The sequence below is a fragment of the Cydia pomonella genome, chromosome 22 (assembly GCF_033807575.1).
Source record: "Cydia pomonella isolate Wapato2018A chromosome 22, ilCydPomo1, whole genome shotgun sequence".
Taxonomy (NCBI): Eukaryota; Metazoa; Arthropoda; class Insecta; order Lepidoptera; family Tortricidae; genus Cydia; species Cydia pomonella.
Window position 1 is genome coordinate 14,387,148 of NC_084724.1, and position 15,132 is coordinate 14,402,279.

Consider the following 15,132-nt stretch of genomic DNA (forward strand, 5'->3'; position numbering starts at 1 on the left):
AACAATTTACTAAGCTCCAGTTTAGCTTATTGTGACGGAAGAGTAACTACGGAACCCTACACTGAGCGTGTCCTGACATGCTCTTGGCCGGTTTTTCAAACTTGTCTAAAAGCAATAAAAATTAAAATATTATATATAAATAAATAATAAATAAATATTATAGGACATTATTACACAAATTGACTAAGTCCCACAGTAAGCTCAATAAGGCTTGTGTTGAGGGTACTTAGACAACGATATATATAATATATAAATATTTATAAATACTTAAATACATAGAAAACATCCATGACTCAGGAACAAATATCCATGCTCATCACACGAATAAATGCCCTTACCAGGATTTGAACCCGGGACCATCGGCTTCATAGGCAGGGTCACTACCCACTAGGCCAGACCGGTCGTCATAATATATAAACTTGAACATATAAAAAAAAGCAAAAGTTAGTCACCGAGCGGGTTTCGAACCCGTAATCCGTAACACTGGTTGTTTCTTGCCGTCCGCGTCTAAATCCGCTGGGCTAGACGGACAGTGGCCTGGGATTCGAAATTAGCGACCATATTCTGCGCCGAAATAAAAACGCATGAAAACTCAAAAACACGCGTTTTCCCAAACATAAGACTACTCTAGATCGATTGTTTACCCCCAAAAACCCCCATATACCAAATTTCAGCGAAATCGTTAGAGCCGTTTCCGAGATCACAGAAATATATATATATATATATATACAAGAATTGCTCGTTTAAAGGTATAAGAGTACCTGGGCGACCGAGCATTGCTCGGTTATAACTATTTATTGTAATATGCGGCGGTATTATGGTTCCATTTTTATCACTTGTCACTATGTCCGTCACTTTCGCGCTTACATATTTGTTAGAACGTGACAGGCATGGTGACAAATGATAAAGAGCCGACCATCTTAGCCCAGATGGTGGTGTATAGGTGATAATCTTATCTACATTTTTTTACTATTTTAAATATTGTCTAAAACAATAAAAATTAAAAAAATATATATAAGCTTGAACATATAAAAAAAAAAGTTAGTTAGTCACCGGGCGAGATTCGAACCCGTAACACTCGTTTAGTAGTCCGCGTCTTAACCCGCTGGACCAGACGGACAGTGGCCGATAATACGAAATTAGCGACCATATTCTGCGTCGTAAGAAAAACGCATGAAAATTCGAAAACACGCGTTTTCCCAAACATAAGTACATGTACCAAATTTCAGCAAAATCGTTAGAGCCGTTTCCGAGATCCCGGATATATACATATATATATATATAATGTGTATGCATTATTTTATGGTTATTTTTCTATCTATGTATATTTGTATCAATGTGTATTCAAAACGTGCATTTCATTAATTTCAGTGATTGTACACTTTTGTTTGTTTGTCATTCATTAGACCTTTATTTATGTTTTACTCATTTCCTCAAAGGTTAACTGGAAGAGATCCCATACAGGGATAAGTTCGCCTTTGTTGTATTTAATTTACTCTGTAACTGTGTTTTTCGTGTTTTTATTTCTACGTACAATAAAGTATATACATACATACATACATACAACTATCTGTCTCACTATGGCAATAATATGCGCAAACGATTGGCATCTTGGCTAGGCACCTTGGGTGCTTAGCCAACACAATTCAAGCTATACAATTCATGGTGTGATTTTCTGCATATGTTGCCATAAGCGCATGTTCTTTATTTATACCTGCAGTCATTTACTATCTCTTTCATTTTCCATTGCTGTGAAAGAGATAAAATACTTAAGAGGAAGAGTTATAGGTTGGTAGAAATAATAAACAAAATACTTAATTCGCAAAACAAAACGTTCTAAGGAATGGGCCTAATGGGTAGTGACCCTGCCTATGAAGCCGATGGTCCTGGGGTCGAATCCCGGTAAGGGCATTTATTTGTGTAATGAGCACATTTATTTGTTCCTGAGTCGTGGATGTTTTCTATGTATTTAAGTATTTGTATATTATACATAATTATCGTTGTTTGAGTACCCACAACACAAGACTTCTTGACTTACCGTGGGACTCAAGTTAATTTGTGTAAGAATGTTCCTATACTATTTCTTTAATGGCACTTAAGACCTCAATTTCCAACATTTTGAACATTTTCCAAAAAAAATAACTATAGAAAAATTATATCTAACTACTGATCATGCTCACAAAATTTCACGAGACTCAGTTGAGAATTGAGACCTGTAGAGGAGAACATCCGGACATACGAAATCAGATTGCCTGAGTCAAAACGGAGACCGTCGCTAACGTTTCGGTCTTAATTAATTTCCAAACAGGTGCAAGACACAGATAAACAGGTGAGAGAAATAAAAAAAACCGGCCAAGTGCGAGTCGGACTCGCACAGGAAGGGTTCCGTACTATTATCTATAAAAACGGTCACCCATCCAAGTACTGACCCCGCCCGACGTTGCTTAACTTCGGTGATTGGCTGAGAACCTCGAGATTGGAAATAAATATTTATTTTATTCTGTTTTTAGTATTTTTTGTTATGGCGGCAAGAGAAATATATCATCTGTGAAAATTTCAAGTGTCTAACTATCACGGTTCATGAGATACAGCCTGGTGACAGACGGACGGACGGACGGGCAGCGGAGTCTTAGTAATAGGGTCCCGTTTTACCTTTTAGGTACGAAACCTTAATAAACCGAAAAAGTGATAACCTCTGTTTAGAATGTGGTTAAAACAACGCTCCTTCTACAGTCGGATATTTTTTTTTACATATATTTATCATCAAGAACATTTTGTTACAAAAAAGAATAACTTCTGGATCAATAAACATCTTTTAACTTTTTGCTCATGTACAAGTCAGGATTCGAACCCACGACCACATTGGTATTGGTACGGCATAGTAACCTCTACATCTAGTAACCTACCACTCGGGCAATATAAAGGCGTAAATAGGTACGTCGCTATTCGACAATAGATGGCGTTGCGTAACAATTCCAAAAACAATAGATGGCGCTAGTTTGTGATTATTGACAATCAAATAGATCTTAGCAGTGACAGCTACTGTGCTTTTTCCGATTTAATTAAGCGAAGTTTTTAATCAAACCGATTTATGGGACTATTAATTTACAACTAATTAAGATGTTATTTGTTCGTCATCTTTATATCTGTGGGTGGAACCTGGAACACTCGTGTTATCGGATGTTTTTTGTGCAACAGTGACAGTGTTTTGTTTGTTTACTTTCATGTAGCTTGTTTTTGAAACGCAATGTTTCATTTGAATTGTCATTCGCTAAACTAATTAAGAACATAGAAAAGAGAATGGTTAATTATAACGTCAGATAAAAATCGGCCATGAGATTTCAACAAAATAAGGTTAGTATTAGCGTTTTTCTCATTTATATAGAAACATTCCGAGCAAAATTTACGCAAAAGTAAGTAACCACCCTTTCTCTAGCAGTTATCAGTTATCCATGAATCGCATACAAGTTTATTTCACATTTTTTATAGATTTTGAGGTTAACTACTCCCAACATATTTTGGGGGTTGTGGAGATTTCTGGACATACCTATAATCTACTTTATGAATTGACACAGTACTATATAGAATGTTTATTTTGTCTTGTACTTAAACTAGTGAAAATATATTTGTCACAGTCTTCAGTCTGATGAATACCGGAGGTGGCCATAAGAACTCTGTGATAAATACTATGAAACCTCATTGAATTGTGGTTTGTTAGAATTGTAAAATATTGTAACAAACATGAAATTATTGACAAAACACTTTTTAAACAGATGTAAAAATTGTTATGAAAAATCCTTGTAGGAATTTCTTAACCTCACTGATAAGCCAGGTAGGGTGAAAATTAGGAAACCTGGTCAGATAGCATCCGTATATATTTAAGGTAAAATTTAAATGGTGATCAGGAGTTGAAAATGTCACTAGCGCTCGTTTTCCCCGCCCGAGTGCGACGCGCGCGTTTTCCCCGCCCGAGTGCGCCGCCTCGCCGAGGCACGTCTACACTGGCCGTATTGTGCGTGAGCAAGTTGCCTCGCGCGTATGCTCGCTCTGTGTGGACCCGGCTAATCACCAACCTAAATTGAATTCAACATGCGAGACCTCATGAAATTTACTGTCTAATTGCTTGCAGTTAATGATATTGTTGAAATTGATAATCAATAGAATAAAATAGAAGAAATTTATTCAGAAAACGCTTAAGGTTAGGTAATACATGAGACAACAGAACCAATTTATTATTAAGCGTCACTGAAAAGGTCTCCACTCACTCATGTCAAGATACCACCTAAGGATCTCGACGTTGGTCTTCCGTGGAAACCTTTCCGAGAGAGCGCAACTACACACTAAAGTACAAAATTTTATATATTTAAGTACAAAAGTTTCAAGTAATAAAAAAAAAAAGGCTATAATTATTATGCAATTAAAAACTACAATAACAAATAAATTATTTAACTTATGGTGCCTAAACAGTCACTTAGTCGTCATTCTAGGTGAAACATTTTATAGTTCTAGTACATGGCATAGTGATGGCACAGGAGTATACCGGATATTTATAATTATTGTATGTTTAAAATATGTTTTTTAAATTTACAATTATAAATTGACAAATTATTACTCATAAGTCTTTAGTTTTTTATGTCTGTTACTTTGGAAAGAGGTTTTAAACTGTTCAGGCTAAACTATTGGTAGTATGGTGACAATATATATCAATTAAAATTTCATTTATGTTAGTTCTAGAATGAAATTATTTTTAATTGATTTATATAATGTGATTGTGTGTCATCCTGAAATGTATGTAAGCCTGAAAAGATAAAGTTTGGTGAGACTACTAGAGTAGTAATTTTAGCTAAATATGTAACCATTCTCCATTTGCATTCATAAATTAATTCTCTTAATTTCATTATTACATTTTAACTTAAAAATTTGATGTTATAAATAAGTTTTTGGCAAAAATTTCATTTTTGGTACAAGCTTTTATCGCTGACTGTACTTTTCTTTCCACAAGTAACTAATACTCATTGAGACAATTCTAAAAACCCCAAACACAATTAGGTTACGTTGTTTTATCACAGAGTTCCTATGGCCACCTCCTGTCTCCATCATCAGATCATCTCAATGGTACCATAATATTGCATTGTCACCCAACTTGTCAAATTTAACTTGCAAGATTTCATTACAAACAGACAATGGTCAGGTAACAGTAAAGTACTATGTTGTGTTAGTGCTACATAAATGTGATTGCCATCAATTCCTGATGACTTATGAAAATGGGTTCCTGATCACCAATTAAATTTCATCATGTATCTATAATAAAGTCTTTGGCTGTATATTGAGTGTTTAAGTTAGTATCTTATACCTTTAAACAAGCAATTCTTGTATATATATATATATATATATATATATATATATTTCTGTGATCTCGGAAACGGCTCTAACGATTTCGCTGAAATTTGGTATATGGGGGTTTTTGGGGGTATACAATCTATCTAGATTAGTCTTATGTTTGGGAAAACGCGTGTTTTCGAGTTTTCATGCGTTTTTCTTTCGACGCAGAATATGGTCGCTAATTTCGTATTGCCGGCCACTGTCCGTCTGGTCCAGCGGGTTAAGACGCGGACTGCTAAACGAGTGTTACGGGTTCGAATCGCGCCCGGTGACTAACTTTTGTTTTTTTTTATATGTTCAAGTTTATACTTAATTTTTAGGGTTCCGTAGCCAAATGGCAAAAAACGGAACGATTCTGTCACACCCACTTTTTTCCGAAACTATAAGAGCTGTACTGTTCAAACTTAGTAAGTGGATGTATTATATGAACCGCATTAAGATTTTCACACAAAAATAGAAAAAAACAATAAATTTTGGGGGTTCCCCATACTTAGAACTGAAACTCAAAAAATCTTTTTTCATCAAACCCATACGTGTGGGGTATATAGATACCTTCTATGGATAGGTCTTCAAAAATTATATTTAGGTTCCTAAGTACCTGGGCGACCGAGCCTTGCTCGGTTATAACTATTTATTGTAATATGGTGATGGTTAGGTCATAATCTACATAAACTTAAAATAGTAAAATGTGAATAGGATTTTCTCGTCAAGCAATCCAAAATGCTTGGAATCGCTTTCAGCGGACCGGTAGTGTTGCAAGGAGACCTGGGTCAGGTAGGGTTTGTGCTACTACTGCTCAAGAGGACCATTACATCCGATTAAGTGCCCGACGAGAACGCTCAGTGACGGCTCGTACACTACAAAATCGACTACGGTTGACGACAGGTACTCGTGTCAGTGACCAAACGATTCGTAACCGACTGCATGAAGATCACCAAATATCCAGACGACGAGTGGTTCGAATTCCGCTGTCCAGGGTTCAACGTACAAATCGTAGAAATTTCTGTCGCCGATATTTGAACTGGAACCTTAACCAGTGGGGCATGGTTATTTTTACAGACGAGTGCAAAGTGAAGTTTTTTAATGACGATCGGCGTGTTAGAGTTTGGAGACGACGTGGCGAACGCTTTTCTGAAGCTTGCATCCATGAAGTTGACCGTTTCGGAGGGCCCAATGTTATGGTTTGGGCCGGCATAAGCCTACACGGGAAAACAGAGCTGGTCATTTTAAATGAAGGTACCGTAACTGCACAGCGGTACATCGAAAGCGTCATTAGACCCCACGTGATCCCATTTTTACAGCGAGTGGGCCCCGGCTTCATCCTGATGCAGGACAATGCCCGTGCTCATACAGCTCGAGCGACTAAAGCTGTACTTGATGAAGCGCACATTGATGTCCAACAGCCCTGATTTAAATCCGATAGAACACTTGTGGGAACAGTTAAATTCAAACGACGTGTTACGGAGAGTCAGCAAGAGGTTAACAACCAGCAGTAACTCATAAACGTTTTTAAAAGGGCTTGGGATGTTATTCCAGAGGAGAATGTGAAAAATTTGATCGAAAGCATGCACTCAAGGGTGCAAGAATGTAATGTTAAAAGAGAAGGACATACCCGTTACTAACAAAAGTGTTACTTAGTGATTTAAAGTCATTTTGTTTAATTTTCAGTGATTTCTAAGTTTTAAGTTGTTTTATTAGAGAAGTAAATTTTCATTAAAACTTTAATTTCTTATTTTTATTCGTTAATGGTTACTGAAATACACTTAAATTGTAAAAAAAAGAATGCAATTTTTTATTGTTAAAAAATATATTACATGAAATAAGTATGTTTTAAGTTTCAGCCAAAAAACTCAGTGGCCCTTATTTTCTTTTGAGGAGTATAATATTGTTATCTCAAACATTAACTACATTTTTTTAAACTTGTCTAAAACAATAAAAATTAAAAAAAAATATATAAACTTGAACATATAAAAAAAAAAACAATAATTAGTCACCGGGCGAGATTCGAACCCGTAACACTCGTTTAGCAGTCCGCGTCTTAACCCGCTGGACCAGACGGACAATGGCCGGCAACACGAAATTAGCGACCATATTCTGCTTCGAAAGAAAAACGCATGAAAACTCGAAAACACGCGGTTTCCCAAACATAAGACTAATCTAGATCGATTGTTTACCCCCAAAAACCCCATATACCAAATTTCAGCAAAATCGTTAGAGCCGTTTCTGAGATCCCGGAAATATATATACAAGAATTGCTCGTTTAAAGGTATAAGATATCATTTTTTTCTAAACTGAATAGTTTGCGCGAGAGACACTTCCAAAGTTGTAAAATGTGTGTCCAAAGTGGTAAAATGTTCAGTACGGAACCCTTCATGCGCGAGTCCGACTCGCACTTGGCCGCTTTTTAATTTTTATTGGTTTAGACAAGTTTAATTTAGTAAAAAAATGACCTATGTAATAAGAGAAATTGACAATAGATGGCGTTACTCTGTGACAAGTGCTGTAAGGTTAAAATCGATTGTAAATAATAATAATTGCCAGTTCACATTTTACTTTTTAAGTTTATGTAGATTATCACCTATACACCACCATATTACAATAAATAGTTATTACCGAGCAAAGCTCGGTCGCCCAGGTACTATATAATAAATGAACCAAAGCCCATATTTTTTATTTATTTATTTATTATAGCCTTTTTGTCGTGGCACCCAAATGCTGTTTATTTGCTTTACTTGTCTCTTCACTGATTTGTTGTTAAATGTTTTGGGTGCCCGCTTGCCAGTCGGGATAAGCCTTCTCCAGTCTTCTCCATTTGTTCCTGTCTCTGGCAACCCTGCTCCATGTGCCACCAGCAACAGGCCTTATGTCGTCATCCCATTGTTTGAACTGCCTTCCTCTTTTTCTTTTATAGCCTCTTGGGTACCACTGCATCACCTTTTTACTCCATTTGTCCATGCCTCTGCTGGTATGGCCTGACCACTTCCATTTCTACCTTCTAATTTTTTTTACAATGTTGTTCACCTTGGTTCTGCTTCTTATGACCTGGTTCCTTATCCGATCAGCTTTTCTTATACTTAGCATACTTCGTTCTATGGACACTTGGCAGACACGTAACTTGTTCAGTTTGTGTCTGGTGAAGGCCCAGGTTTGGCTTCCATACATAAGTATTGGTATTGGTAAAGCTCATAAAAATAAATAATATTTTAGAGTACTGTTGTGGGTACCCTATTACGGTGAGGAGATAAACGAAGATTCACTTAATTACATCTATTTATTCAGACTCCAAATTGGTATCAGAAGGTTACATTAATAGAAAACACAAACGTTTAGAGATAACCGGCCAAGAGCATGTCGGGCCACGCTCAGTGTAGGGTTCCGTAGTTACTCTTCCGTCACAATAAGCTAAACTGGAGCTTAAAGTATAGTAAATTGTTAACCAAGGGATGAAACGGTACCTTTCACCTGAGTTAAACAAATAGGCAAATTTGCATAATCAGTACCTAATTAAAGTAAGTCTTTTTACTATGAAGGGAAAACTTTTTGCAATAACTCAAAAACAGCTAAACTGATCATGTCCGCTATAGTTTTCATTTAATGTATTTCTTAAGCTCTACTTTCACGATTTTTTTCATATTTTTTGGACCTATGGTTCAAAAGTTAGAGGGGGGGGACACATTTTTTATTTCTTTCGGAGCGATTATCTCCGAATATATTCACTTTATCAAAAAATGTTTCTCAAAAACCCCTATTAGTTTTGAAAGACCTTTCCAACGATACCCCACACTCTAGGGTTGAAGCGAAAAAAAATTTCACCCCCACTTTACGTGTAGGGGAGGTACCCTAAACAAAATTAAATTTTTAGATTTTATTGGATGACTTTGTCGGCTTTATTGATCTATATATCCATGCCAAATTTCAGCTTTCTAGCACTAACGACCACGGAGCAAAGCCTCGGACAGACAGACAGACAGACAGACGGACATGGCGAAACTATAAGGGTTCCGTTTTATGCCATTTGGCTACGGAACCCTAAAAAGGGCGCAAGACCAGGCGGCGTCGCGGTATCGCGTATGTATTAAGAATGTGCGCACTTGTTCATTTAAACTGTTTACCAAAACTGCTGACTCTAACGCGCGTCGACGCCTTGCCGCTACATCATAAATAAATAAATATTATAGGACATTATTACACAAATTGACTAAGTCCCACAGTAAGCTCAATAAGGCTTGTGTTGAGGGTACTTAGACAACGATATATGTAATATATAAATATTTATAAATACTTAAATACATAGAAAACACCCATGACTCAGGAACAAATATCCATGCTCATCACACAAATACATGCCCTTACCAGGATTTGAACCCGGGACCATCAGCTTCGTAGGCAGGGTCACTACCCACTAGGCCAAGTCGGTTGTCGTCGTCGTCATATGATTATGTTTAATAGATTTTGAGTTATGTAGAGGTCAAAAGTGGCTACAACTGGTTTGTCTAATGTAACACACGGCTGCTGCAGTCTTTTAATTAAACTTGACTTGACATACTGCCACATGTCTACATGTTTTAGCCAGATATTAGAATTGATCCTTTCATGATGTGGCAATCAATTTAATAGATGATTGATGGCCATATCATGGAAAAGTCAAACATAAACAACCGTATCACAAAGTTATCAATTCTGAAATGACATTTCATTAAATGATCAAAATCAATGATCTGACCATGACAGTATATATATAAGTCACATTTGAGTGATGACCTGTGCTTGCTTTTATTTAACTAACTTAAGAGTTAGTTAAATGTAACTTAAGTGACTTGGCCATCGCTATCCAGCGCGGTAATGCGGCAAGTGTGATGGGCACCTTTGCACCCGGTGCAGCTCGCGGAGGTATTTTAGAATAAGATAGTTTATTTAGCATTGTACTCGTAGTTTATTTATATATTATTGTATTTTGTGTATTTTTTTTCCCCAATTGTATGTCACTTTTTGTTGTAAAAACTATATTGGGAAATAAAACAACTTATTTATTGTTACTTAAGTGATAATGCTATTGTACCATTGAACTGGTTTGATACTGAAGACTGAAGCTGGCCAAAACAACTCTGTAATAAAATATTTTGGTTGCATACACTGTGTCTAATTAGGCTTACTACTCAACTCTAAATTAATATGCTCTTATCTCCCACAGTCCTGACATGTTCCATAATAATAATTCCAGAAGCGCAGAGGAGGAGTCCCCCGCCGTTGCGTGGGGATGCTCCACGATGCATCCTTGAAGTGCCCTCTTGCCTGGCACGCACACTGAAGCCATGTACCTGCAACTCAATCACGTTTCATGGAAGAAAAGGAATAAAAGCCACTGCCAGCAAATTGATGAGGTAAATTAATAGTTTCATGACTTGGACTCAACATAAATATTTTTTTAATGAATAAAGTTATTTGTACAACAAGAGAGCAAAGTTTGATATTTCTTAGAGTGCTTGTTTTGAGTCCCGTGCAAGCGAAAGATTCTATAGTAGATTCACGAGCGTAGCGAGTGAATCAAATTTAGAATCTTGAGCGTGGTAAGGGACTCAAAAGCGCACGAGATGTAAATAACTTTGATCTCGTGTAGTACACAAAATTTTTCACGTCAGTCAGCCATCAAAAAATACAACCTGAAAAAATGTAATCCGTCTTCATCACTATTTCACTCATATTTTCTGAAGGTATTCTAACAATTAACTTTAATTACCGCAATAAAACAAAACGAAAGAAATTTCAATAAAATGATACGAAAATAATGAATATCGATAAACGAACATCAATTGACAGTTTAATCGTGAACTTTTTTTTTGTTAAAAAAAAACTTTGTAAGTTACGGTCCGAATTGCGGATACTACTATTTGTCAACTATAGTAGAGATCGTTAAAAGTCGTTAAGTAGAATTATTTACTGCGTAACAATTGCGTAAATTTGTATAAGTATATTGTTTTGATTGTATAATAAAATACGTAAAATATGGTATTTTTATTAAATTTGGAACTTTTATTTCATTAATTAATTATTACGAATGAAGACTCGTAGGGTGTTTTGGAACGATGCGGTCTGACTTATTTCGGGGGTCTATTATAAACAGTCAATATATCGTTGAATTACGCATGCACTTTTTTGTCTCTTTCTTTTTGCTAATGACGTGAAAGGGACAAAGACAATAGAATCCAAATACTTCGAACTTGTATTAGGCCCCGCACGTTGAAATGACATTCGAATATGAAGGTCACTTGAATGTTATTTTGTCTCACTCAGTGAGCAAAATGCGATTTTGCTCACTGTTTTTAAGCAGCAAATTACCCTTGTTCCAGCTGCTGACGTGAAAAATATTATACGGCAATTATATACTGATCAACCTAGTCCCACAGTAAGCTCAAAATCGGGCAAGAGCATGTCGGGCCATGGTCTGTGTAGGGTTCCGTAGTTATAGTTACCAGTCTGTCAGAATAGGCTAAACGGGACGGGAGCTATAGTCCACTCTGCTCTACACTCAATAGCGACGGTATCGTGGCACGAAACATACAGTGAATACCTGTAGAGGAAAATGTATGGATGAATTTGGAAATCATTTCATTCGCGTCGAAGGACGACTGCGTTATTTCAAATTAAGTACGTCAAAACGGAAAGCGGCTTCGTGTTAAAGAAGCATAAATGGAATCAGCTGTTAGGACAGCCGGGTCATTGAACTCGGTCTATCACGACTCAAATAGTACCGTCATGTTTTAAATGGGACCCTGCCCATTGATATTAATATTTCAGATAAATATTTTGAATTCGTTGATGCAACGTCAGATTTATCGTGTAGTCTGCAATTGTATGTCATGTTTCAGATTCAAAGCTACAGGTCAAACCCGCTTATGGCAGATTTGACCCTCTAGTAGTTAAAAGTAGTGGTATCAATATGCTAACTCAGTCAAAGCTTTAAATCGTATTTTTCATGTGTTTAGGTACCGAAGGAGGTGCATCTCAGGCTCTCGTCGCTGCTGAGCTTCGAGGTTGTCGCTGTGGCGTTCACACGGTTTGTCATACGACAAGGTGCATTGCCCTTGGTCGTATCAATACAGGTACAAGGTCAAATTTCATTTTTTATTCATTTAATTATTGCTCATTGTTACTTTCAAGCCAGAATGTCCATGGCAGAACACTAGTATTTTTTTTTTTATATGTTATAAAGTCACGTTTTCAACTCAACTCACATTCCAAACTATAGTCAAATGATATTGTAATCAATTAGAATAATTTCAATAATTTCAATGTAAACATGTTATGTTTTGCTTATCAACATGTCACTCATTCCTGAGCATAGAGGCTATGTTAATTAATGACTAAAGGGTGCAGAATGTATTGTCAATTTAGTCAATTGGAATTCAGAGTGGTAAGATTGACCGTCTCATTGTCAACTTGGGCAACTTGTGTGTATTAGCTATAGAATATAGCAACTTGTAAGGAATAGTTCATAAGTCATATCTTTTGTATTGCCCATGTTTATTCAATGTTCAAGTATATTCTTTACTATAGGGTAGATAAAGTTTATTGTACCATTGTGTGTGATCATTACTAGGTACTGATTACTCTTTAATATTATAAGACATTATTTTATAAGACTTTAATATTATAAGACATAATATTTGGTCATGTGATCATCACTATTATTTATCAAAAGTTAAGGGATAACTTCTTGATAAAGACTCATATTCATCGCTCAACTCTAGGGGCCGCCCCGCAGGAATGTTCATGCCAAATGGCCTAGAATCCAAGGCTCAATGTAATTAAAAACATTCGAGACTGAACTGCAACTGGAGTGGTCAGTCCTTCATTCATTCATTAATTTCATTCGATGCCCTGTGACATTGGTTCGTCCTTGGCATCGCCCCTGTTCAAATCGGATGCTCGACGCGAGCGCACGTGCGCATGAAGCGCACCCCTGTCTGTTCAAATCCGACACTCGACGCGAGTGCACGCGCCCGGGGCGCGCAGGTGGAACGCTGGTAGGTCAACCAGCGGTCATCGTTGTCGTATACTAAAACCGTGGCGGTCCGTACAGTAGAGCGAACTAGATTACGTTAGGTACGTGTTAGCTTGTAATACCTATAAATAAATGCAATCAGTTTGGTAAACGAAATACATAATCACTTAGTCAAGACTTAGTTTCATTCGAAGTGTCCACGTGCTTAACCCAACCTAGGCAGGTTATCGCATCATCAGCAGCCGCACGGGGCGGCTATACTACACACGGCTGGCCTGGGCGCCGGCGCCGCCATCAGATAGCTTATGAATTAGGGCATAAATTTCAAGCATAGGTAAATGTTACAGAGAATTTTACACAAATACTGAAGAATTAATAACGAAGATAAAAATTGTCTTCAAAAATTTACTTTTTTTTCACATTTTATCTTTTTTTTTTCCTTAAATGACATTACAGGATATCAGCTAAAAGCTGACATCAAAATAATAGCCCTAGTTAAGAGGCCTTATTCCTACAGACGAGCGTATTTTGTAAAATCCTTCCTTTTCATTCAAGATTACGACGTAACTATTAGTATTTATTCAAAAACCGGCCAAGAGCATGTCGGGCCACGCTCAGTGTAGGGTTCCGTAGTTACTCTTCCATCACAATAAGCTAAACTGGAGCTCAGGATGAAACGGTACCTTTCACCCGAGTTAAACAAATAGGCAAATTTGCATAATCAGTACCTAATTAAAGTAAGTCTTTTTACTATGAAGGGAAAACTTTTTGCGATAACTCAAAAACAGCTAAACTGACCATGTCCGCTATAGTTTTCATTTAATGTCTTTCTTAAGTTCTACTTCCACGATTTTTTTCATATTTTTTGGACCTATGGTTCAAAAGTTAGAGGGGGGGGGGACACATTTATTTTTTCTTTCGGAGCGATTATCTCCCAATATATTCACTTTATCAAAAAATGTTTCTTGAAAACCCCTATTAGTTTTGAAAGACCTTTCCAACGATACCCCACTCTCTAGGGTTAAAGCGAAAAAAAAATTTCACCCCCACTTTACGTGTAGGGGAGGTACACTAAAAAAAAAAAATTTTTTAGATTTTATTGTACGACTTTGTCGGCTTTATTGATTTATATATCCATGCCAAATTTCAGCTTTCTAGCACTAACGACCACGGAGCAAAGCCTCGGACAGACAGACAGACAGACAGACAGACGGACATGGCGAAACTATAAGGGTTCCTAGTTGACTACGGAACCCTAAAAACTGGTAACGTTAAGTACGTTATATAATCATTTCCTAAACTAGGGCTTGAACAGTTCAAGTTTTCATTTTCTCTTTTAAACCTCTTTTTTTAGGGTTCCGTAGTCAACTAGGAACCCTTATAGTTTCGCCATGTCCGTCTGTCTGTCTGTCTGTCTGTCTGTCCGAGGCTTTTCTCCGTGGTCGTTAGTGCTAGAAAGCTGAAATTCGGCATGGATATATAAATCAATAAAGCCGACAAAGTCGTACAATAAAATCTAAAAATTTAATTTTTTTGAGGGTACCTCCCCTACACGTAAAGTGGGGGGTGAATTTTTTTTTTGCTTCAACCCTACAGTGTGGGGTATCGTTGGAAAGGTCTGTCAAAACTAATAGGGGTCTTCAACAAACATTTTTTGATAAAGTGAATATATTCGGAGATAATCGCTCCGAAAGAAAAAAAAATTGTGTCCCCCCCTCTAACTTTTGAACCATAGGTCCAAAAATTAT

General features: G+C 36.9%; 1 long non-coding RNA gene across 1 annotated transcript; it reads left to right on the forward strand.

The window, feature by feature from the left end:
• Positions 1-1,308: 1,308 nt before the first annotated feature.
• Positions 1,309-14,643, forward strand: LOC133530317 (uncharacterized). Its single transcript, XR_009801293.1, has 3 exons — positions 1,309-3,354; positions 10,604-10,763; positions 12,366-14,643. It is a non-coding gene; the product is annotated as an uncharacterized LOC133530317 (long non-coding RNA).
• Positions 14,644-15,132: the final 489 nt, after the last annotated feature.